Source organism: Tenrec ecaudatus, chromosome 6 (assembly GCF_050624435.1).
Source record: "Tenrec ecaudatus isolate mTenEca1 chromosome 6, mTenEca1.hap1, whole genome shotgun sequence".
Classification (NCBI taxonomy): domain Eukaryota; kingdom Metazoa; phylum Chordata; class Mammalia; order Afrosoricida; family Tenrecidae; genus Tenrec; species Tenrec ecaudatus.
Window position 1 is genome coordinate 132,717,535 of NC_134535.1, and position 9,876 is coordinate 132,727,410.

The following is a 9,876-nucleotide window of genomic DNA, read 5'->3' on the forward strand; positions in this document are numbered from 1 at the left end:
TGTGCCAGAATCTACAGGCCTGCCTGTGTTTGCCTGTGGGAAATGCATATTCTCAGGGGGGTGGGGTCACAACATTGAAAGAGGAAATAGGGAACTAGGAAAAAAATAAAACGTATTATAATAGAACAAAGTACAAAAAAAACCCAAAGAATATATAATAAAAACTAGAACCACCTTGAGGGCATGGATTCCTGTGCATACACGTGTGTAGGTTCAGGCTCCCATGGAGGGGAGGGGGAGGCATCAAAGAACAAAGCTGGAAAGAAGGAGGAAGGGAAGAAAATGGTGATAAGTGAAGTTTAGGTACTAATTACATCTGCTTCCCACTCAGTCTGTTATCCATCAGAATCCCCAGAGGTCAGCAAGGTAAGAAGTTTGACTGGCTCAGTTGCCTCAGGGGCCAGGAAAATCAGCTGTGCTGGGGAGGAGCTGGGCTCACAGAAGCAACCCACGCCCCATCAATGGTAAGCAGGAGTCTGTCAGCAGGTGGTGTTGCTCTCCACCTTAAGTCGGGTCTACTTGGCTTTCAGTTGAATTTCTCACTGTCAGGAAGTGGAGGATAGCCCTCCTAGTGAGTGGAACCTCCGGTAGTTTCTGAAGAGCTCTTCCTCTTTTTGTTACCTGCTTCTTGCCATGACATGAAGGTACCATCATTTGCTTATCCATTCTCTAATGAACTAGTATATAGACCCCTCTGGAGCAGTGGATTTCACATTTAACTTGGAACCGCACGGTGGTCATTGATTCAAGCCCACTGGTTCAAGCACAGCTACTCTATGGGAGAAAGAGGAGGCTTTCAACTTCCATAAAAATGTATAATTTCTGAAAGCCAGTTTTGGTCTATCCTATATAGCCACTATGAGTCAGAATCAACTTAGTAGCATTGAATTTGAGTTGACTAATTATAAAAAGCGCTGATGATGGCAATGTGTTTGGTTTATGAACATCCATAGTAAAGTGAAATTTCTTAGTATGGCTCTCCTAGATCTCTGTAACTCCCACCAGTTAATTGGGTGAAGCTATGAAAATCGGACACATGAAACTGATAAAGGGAACTGGTCGGCTTTGCCGTGCCCTTAGTTTTAAAAGTGATGCATCCCAGAAACCAGAAGAAAGAATTTTGGGGACCATTAAGAAAGAAGAACCAGGAGTGGAGTATGTTCAAGATTTCTTCTTGTCTGAGCGCAGAAGCCATGCCACTTCAAAGCGAAAGCCTGTGTTAAAGAGACCATAGGACAGAGCAGAGGAGCGGCACCCAGGCTGAGAGTGTGAGCAGAGCCTTCAAGTCCTAGAGCAAGTTTTTGTGTAGACTTGTTTTTCATTTCTTTTAGGTAAATAAGAGTGGTATGGTTATGTTGAAAGGCAAGTAACTTTATAAGGAACTACCCAAGTATTTTCCCAGAGTGACTGTACTGTTTTACCTTTACTAACAATTTATGACAATTTCTCTTATTCTACATCATCATAAACACTAGATATTATCAATCCTTTTAAGATCGACCTTTAAAAAATCTTTTTATTGGTGGTTCTTACAGATCTTATAACATTCCATGCATCAGTTGTATCAAGCATATTTGTACATGTGTTGCCATCATCATTTCCAAAACAATTTCTACTTGCGTGCATGGTATAAGCTCCTCTTTTTTCCCCTCCCTCCTCTCCCCTCATGAATCTTTGATCAATTATATACTGTTATTATTATTTCATATCTTACACTGTCCATTGTCTCTCTTCACCCACATTTCTGTTATTTGTCCCCTTCGGGGTGGGGGTGGGCTATATATCCAACCTTCTGATGGGTTCCTCCTTTCTCCCCGTTCCCCCTCCCCAACTATCTCCCTACTCTCATGATGTCTCTGCTTCCATTACTGGGGTTTATCTGTCCTGAATTCCACGTGTCAAGAGCTCTTATCTGTACCAATGTGTGTTCTCCAGTCTAGCCAGATTTTTTTTTATTTGTTTTTTAAATTTTATTTATTTATTTATTTATTTAAACAATTTATTGGGGCTGATACAATTCTTTTCACAGTTCATACATATACATACATCAATTGTATAAAGCACATCTGTACAGTCTTTGCCCTAATCATTTTTTTCTCTTTTCTTCTTTTACATTTTATTAGGGACTCATACAACTCTTATCATCATCCATACATATACATACATCAATTGTATAAAGCACATCCATTCATTCCCTGCCCCAATCATTCTCAAGGCATTTGCTCTCCACTTAAGCCCCTTACATCAGGTCCTCTTTTTTTTTCCCCCTCCCTCCCCATTCCCCCCTCCCTCATATGCCCTTGGTAATTTATACATCGTTATTTTGTCATATCTTGCCCTATCCGGAGTCTCCCTTCCCCCCTTCTCTGCTGTCCCTCTCCCAGGGAAGAGGTCACATGTGGATCCTTGTCTAGCCAGATTTTTAAGATAAAACTAGGTCATAGTAGTGGAGGCGGTGGGGGGTGGAAGCATTCAGGAACTCAAGGAATGGTGTGTGATTTGTTGGTGCTGTACTACACCTTGATTGAATTATCCCTTCCTTATAACCCGTCTGTGGGGGGATATCTAGCTGTCTATAGTTGGGCTTTGGGTCTCCACTCTAACCCTCTAATTTGCATTGATATAGTTGTTTGTTTGGGGTATTTTTTGGGGGGGGCGATATTTTGATACCTGATAGCTGATCCCGTTGACACACAGCTGATCCCCTTGTGATCACACAGGCTGGAGTGCTTCTTCCATGTGGGCTTATTTGCTTCCCTGCTAGGTTGCTACTTGTTTAACTGTAAGCCTTTAAGACCCCAGATGCTGTATCTTTTGATAGCCAGGCACCATCTGCTTTCTTCACCACATTTGCTTATGCACACATTTGTCTTCAGCAATCGTGTAGGAAAGGTGAGTATCAAAGAGTGCCAGGTTATCAGAACAAAGTATTCTTGTGTTAAGTACAGCCTTCAGTAGAGACCCAAAGTCCCTCTGCTAAGATTGACCATTTTAATAGATGTATCAGGATTGATCATTTTAATAGATGTATAAGGAGCCCTGGTGATGGGCATAGTGAGTTATGCGTTGGGTTGCTAACTGCAATGCCAAGAGTTCCAACCTTCTAGCCACCCAGAGGAATAAAAATGAGGTTTTTGCTCCCATAAACATTTTCAGTCTCAGAAGCCCAAAGGGGATGGGGACTACTCTGTCCTATAATCAACTATGGCAGTGACTAGTGAGTGGGTGGGTATGTAGTTAATTGTTTATCAATATGGTTTTAATAGACTTTTCTCTAATGATTAATGATAATGTTTTGTTATGCTTATTTGTCACCCTTATATATTCTGTAGTAGAATATTTGTTAAAATTTTTGTCCATTAAAATATTTGTCTTATTATTGAGTTATACAAGTTCTTTATATCATATCAAATTCTTTTTTATGTCATTTTGTTGAGAGTACTTACAGATAGAATAACATTCAATAGTTCAATCACATCAAGCAGTATTGTACAATTGCTACCAGTCAGTTTCAAAACATTTTTTTTCTTGAACGCCTTGATATCAACTCCTCTTTATCCCCTCCCTCTGCCATCCTCCCCCACCAGGAATGCTTATTTATTTATTTTTGCCGCATCTTACACCACCCAATATATCCATTCACACACAATTCTGTTGTTTACTCCCCTCAAGTGGGATTATATTCATCAGTGCTATCAGGTCCCCCTTCCAGCTCCGCTCACTTCCTGTTCCCTCAGGGAACCAGTACTCCTGTTACTGGTACTGAAGGGTCATCTAGCGTGGCTTTCATGAGTCAAACAATCTTAATCATACAAATGAACATATGCAAGCCTAACATGGTTAATGAGGTAAAACAAATAAAAACCATAATAGTAAGGGGAGAAAATATTAAAGAACGAGAGGATAGTTGTGTGTTTCATCAGTGCTATACTACACCCTGGATTTATCATCCCTTCCATGTGGCCATTCCGAGAAGGACTGTCCAGTTATCTTGCAGGTGGGTTTGGGGTCTCAACTTCATCTCCACCCCTACACATCGATTTTGTTGCTTGTTTTTGAACTTCTGATATCTTTTCCCGTCGATACCTCATGATCACACAGGCTAGTGGGCTTGTTTCATATGGGCTTTGTTGCTTCCCTACTAGACGTCCACTTGTTTGACTTCCAGCCTTGAAGACGTATGGTAGTTACATAATTTCATGTCCACTTGATAGAGTGAAGGGGTGGAATCTAGTCTGTTAATCAGGTCATAGCCTGATGATGCCTCCTGGTGGGCATGGCTTCTTATGAGGATTCTGGGAACTTCTCTCTCACTGCTTCACATTCCTGCTGTTGAGACACTCAGATGGAGGAACCATGTGCAGACCCACACCAGCGCCGAATTGCTTCCACTAGCATTGGATCTGCAAGACTTTCACCTACAAGTCTGTGATCTTCTAGCATTTGACATTATTGCAAGTTCTGCGTGAGTCTGAACAGGAATTTATGAACTAGTATTGCATATATGGCCTCATATTGGACTTATGGACTTGATCTGGACTGGACTGGGATGTTTCCTCAATACGCAATTGCTCTTTGATATAAAGTTCTTTCTTATACATATACATGAGTATCTTTGTATTTGTTTCTCTGAAACAAGACCTAACACAAGACCCTAGACGCTATATCTTTTAATTACCAGGCACCATCAGCTTTCTTCACCACATTTACTTATGCACCCATTTTGTCTTCAGCGATCATATCAGAAAAGTGAATCTCAAATTCTTGATTAGACAAATATTTTTCAATTGGGTCCTGCCAATGTTGTTGCCAAATCCTGATGTGGGCCTAAGTGCAAACTACGAAATCTATTTCTAACCCTTTTGTGAATTGTAAGTATCTTTATGGTTTAAATACTGTTGGCTGGGCTTTCAGTTATTTGTAGTTTTAATATATTCTGGTACATTATAACCTCAGGGCAAGATTCAAACATTAGTTTCTTTCTTTCTTTTTTTTAAACATTATTTTCTATAAAAAGATTAAATTCTCACTTCAGGGGTAGATAGTCTGAAATCATGTAAAAAGCATGCATTTTTAATTCAGGCAGGTTTGCAACTTGAGCAATTTACTTTAAGCTTCTGAACCTCAAGTTCCTTATTCTTAAAACTGGATTTAATACCTACTAGTCAGAGTTGAGGGATTAGATGAATTACCGTACAACACACAGCATGATATCTGACATGGAATAGATGTTCTAATAATGTTTACTGTACTCTTCCACATTTTCACATGTTAAAAGCTCATATGATAAAAAGAGAGATGCATAAGAATTTCATGCAGACAAAGTCCTTATTTGGGCAAATCTTAACAAAGAAGACAATTTCAGAAGTTAAGATATAGATATCTTTATATTGAAAACTTAGAACAAGCGAAGAAGGAAAATAACATTTTTATTATTATATTGTGAATTACCATTTAGCTTAGACCTTGGCAAAATTGGCTTCATAAAAGTTAATATGCATATTAATTTCCTTCTTTGGATTATAATAAAGTTCATTTGTTTGGAGAGGGAAAAGCAAATTATTGTGTTTATTAATTTCACGTTGGGTAGTGCCCAGCAGGGTGCTTCTTTTCTGTCCAAGGGAACAGCAGTTGAAATGGCCACTGGGAGCTGGAGGGTCCACTTATCAAGAAGGCTCACCCACATCTCAGCTGAGAGCTCAGTTGGCTGGGGGCTTGTGACATTGACGCCTCTCCATAGGTGTCTTTTCACAGTTTGGGATTTCTCGTGACATATGACTGAGTACCCAAGAGCGCCTGTATGACTTAGCCTCAGAAGTCACGCAGCATCTACAGTCACATTTAAAAAGGAAAAACAGAGCCCCACCTCTAAGAGAGCCGTGCCAAGGTCACATTGTAAGAAGAATATGTAGAAGGGGAAATATCATTCTGCCCCGGACTCCTGATCATTTGTATTCGGAAATGAAGTGGCTGGCAAGTCTGCTATGTGCTTCACATCTCAAGCGGGCTGAAATGTAAAGGAGTGGGGTGGTCCGGAATGGGAGTGGTGATTCAGAGATCCTTTTATGTAAAATGGAGCGGGGTGGGGTGACTGAGTTATATGGCTTCAGGAGGTTGGGTGGCATTTTTCTCAAGCATCTCTGTGCTGGTTTTAGTAACTGGGCCAGGTTCCAAATCAGTCAAACATTCTGCTTTTAAAAATTCTCCCATGATTCCCAAGGGCTAGAGCATTCTTTCTGTTTCCTGTCCTTGTCTATTGTCTGACGGCAGCTGCACTGCTTATCAAGCCACTGCCACTCAACTCCTCAGAGAAAGATGCACTCAGGCGTACGGTTTAATTCCCACAGGCATCCTGAGAAATGAAAAAAGTGTGACCGACATTAATGTTTACCATGTGCCAACAGTGGGCTAAGAGCTTAACATGGAGAATCTCATTTAATCTTCAGATGACTTTTAAGATCTAGACACTGTTGTTAACTCCATTTCACGGATGAACAAGTACGATGCAGGGGACTAACGAGGAGCTGGAAGACGGTTGTTGAGAGATGACTGTTGTCGTTAGGTGCCTCAAATCGATTATGATTCCCAGGTACCCTGTGCCCAACGGTAGGAAGCACAGTCCTATGCCGCCTTCAGTTAGTGAGCTTGAGCCCGTCATTGTAGCCGCTGTGTCAGTCCAGCTCTTGAGTGTCTTCCTCTTCACTGACCTTCTGCTTCAGCAAGCAAGATGTCCTCCTGCAGAGAGGAGCTCTCCTGACACTACATCCAAAGTACGTGACATGAGGTCTTGCCATCCTCACTTTTGAGGAGCGTTCCAGTCGCGCTTAGTTGAAGACAGATTTGTTTGTTCTTTAGTAGTCCACAATGCACCCTGCGACATTCTATTTCAAATGCATCAGCTTCTCTTTGATCTTCCTTCTTCATTGTCCACCTTTTATATGCATATAGACTATTGAAAATGCCATGGCCTGGGTCAGATGCACGTTAGTCTTCAAAGTGAAATCTTTGCTTTTCAACACTTTAAAGAGGTCCTGTGCAGAGATTTTCCCTGTTCAACACATCATTTAGTTTCTGGACTGCTGCTTCCGTGGGTGTTGATTCTGGATCCAAACAGAATGACATTCTTGATGACTTCGCTCTTTTCTCCGTTTGTCGTGAAATTGTCTGTTGGTGCCATTTGGAGGATTTGTGTTGAGTGGCAATCCATAGTAATGGCCGCAGTCCTTGATCTTTATCGGCAAGTGCTCCACATTCTCCTCACTTTCAGCAAGAGATGTTGTGTCATCTGCATATTGAAGGTTATCAATAAGCCTCCCTCCACAGTGTAGCACTGATGAAACACACAACGTTCCTCTAGTTCTTTAATGCTTCCTCCCCACACTATCATAGCCCCAGTTCTACCTCACAAATCCTGCTAGACTGGCGTGTGTACAATTAAGAGCTTGATACACAGAAAGCATGATAGATAAACCCCTCAGAAGCACTAATGGGAGTAACAATTTCATGAGGAAGGGAGGGGGAAGATGGGGAGAAGGGGGAACTGATGGCATTGATGGATGTATAACCCCCCTCGAGGGGGACAAATGAAAGAACTGTGGGTGAAGGGATACATTGTATGGTAAGAGATATGGAACAAATATATTTATTTATTTTATCTTTTAGTATTTATTTATTTTAAGCATTTTATTAGGGGCTAATATATATATATTTATTAAGGGTTCACAGGGTGGTAGAGTGGGGAAGGGTGGGAATAAAGAGGAACTGATATCAAGGGGCTCAAGTAGAAAGAAAATGTTTTGAAAATAATGATGACAGCATCTGTATAAATTTGCTTGATATAATTGATTTATGGATTGTTATAATATCTGTAAGAGCCCCCAATAATAAGATCAATAAAAAAAGAAAAAATAATCATCTTCCCTCCAATCTTGACGCTGAATTCTTCTTAATCTAATCTAGTTTCTTGGGTTATTTGTTCACCATGCAAGTTGAATAAGGATGGTGAAAGGGCACAACCCCGATGCACACATTTCATGATTTTAAACCATACAAGCATCCCCTTGGCATAGATTAATGAGTCCTTGCTGTGCTTTAATAGCTTGTTGAAACATCTCAGTTGGTATTACATGAAGTCCTAGAGTCTTTTTTCATGAGCGTAGCGTGGACATCTTTTTTTAAGAACCATTGTTTCTGAATCACATGCTACCTTTTGAAATGATCGAACATCAACCATTCTTTCAGATGTAGTGACTCTGTGCATTCCTCTCATCTTCTTTTGACCCTTCAACATTCTAATTCGAGACTGGCATTTTTTCTTCAATTCTTTCAGCTTGAGATATGCTGAGTTTGTTTTCCTTGCTGGCTTTCTCCAGGTCTTAGCACATTTCATTATAATACTCTACTTTGTCTTCTTGAGCTGACCTTTTGAAATTTTCTATTCGGCCCTTTTATTTTGTTATTTCTTCCATTTGGTTTAGTTAATATTCATTAAAGAACAAATTCAGAGTCTCTTCTGACATGCACTTTGGACTTTTCTTTCTTTCTTGTCTTTTTTTAAAAAACATTTTATTAGGGGCTCATACAACCCTTATCACAATCCATGCATATACATACATCAATTGTATAAAGCACATCTGTACATTCTTTGCCCTAATCATTTTCTTTCTTTTTCTTTTATTACATTTTATTAGGGGCTCATACAACTTTTATCACAATTCATACATATACATACATCAATTGTATAAAGCACATCCGTACATTCTTTGCCCTAATCACTGTCAAAGCATTTGCTCTCCACTTAAGCCCTCTGCATCAGGTCCTCTTTTTTTTTTCCCCCCTCCCTCCCCGCTCCCCCCTCCCTCATGAGCCCTTGATAATCCACAGATTGTTATTTTGTCATATCTTGCCCTATCCGGAGTCTCCCTTCCCCCTCTTCTCTGCCGTCCATCTCCCTGGGAGGAGGTCACATGTGGATCCTTTTAATCAGTTCCCCCTTTCCAACCCACTCACCTTCCACTCTCCCAGCCTTGACCCTCACACCCCTGGTCCTGAAGGTATCATCCACCCTGGATTCCCTGTGCCTCCAGCTCCCATATGCACCAGTGTACAGCCTCTGCCCTATCCAGTCCTGCAAGGTAGAATTCGGATCATGGTAGCTGGGGGGAGGAAGCATCCAGGATCTGGGGAAAGCTGTGTTCTTCATCGGTACTACCTCGCACCCTGACTGACCCGTCTCCTCTCCTAAACCCCTCTGTGAGGGAATCTCCAGTGGTTGACACTTGGGCCTCGGGTCTCCACTCTGCACTTCCCCCTTCATTCACTATGGTATATATATATATACAAACATACATATATACACACACACAAACATATATACATATATACACACATATGTCTTTAATGACCGTTTGCTCTCCTCATTTATGATTCTTTTTGTCATGCTATAGCTCATCCATTCTTCAGTCTTTAGTATTCAGTATATCAAATCTGTTCTTGAGATGTTCTCAGAATTCAAATGAGATATACTAAAGGTTATATTTTGACTCTCAGAGACTTGTTTTATTTTATTTTGAAATATGGAATGCTTCACGAATTTGTTGTCATCCTTGCGCAGGGGTCAGGCTAATCTCCTCTGTATTGTTCCAATTTTAGTCTATGTGCTGCCGAAGCGAGCACGACTTGTTTTCATTTGTATCAGCTTTAATTTTTGAACTTGCATAGGAGCCATTGATGATCTGTTCCACATTTGGTCCATGGCCTTGTTTTGGCTAGTGATATTGAGTTTTTCCTTTGTCTTTCTCATCTGTAGAGTCAGTTTGATTTCTGTGGGCTCTACTTGGCGAAGTCTGCCTGTGTAATAGCTATTTGTGGTGTGGT

The 9,876-nt window shown here is 40.7% G+C and overlaps 1 non-coding gene across 1 annotated transcript; it reads right to left on the reverse strand.

The window, feature by feature from the left end:
• Positions 1 to 9,569: 9,569 nt before the first annotated feature.
• On the reverse strand, positions 9,570 to 9,675 carry LOC142452058 (U6 spliceosomal RNA). The gene has a single exon (XR_012785122.1). It is a non-coding gene; the product is annotated as a U6 spliceosomal RNA (small nuclear RNA).
• Between the last annotated feature and the right edge of the window lie 201 nt (positions 9,676 to 9,876).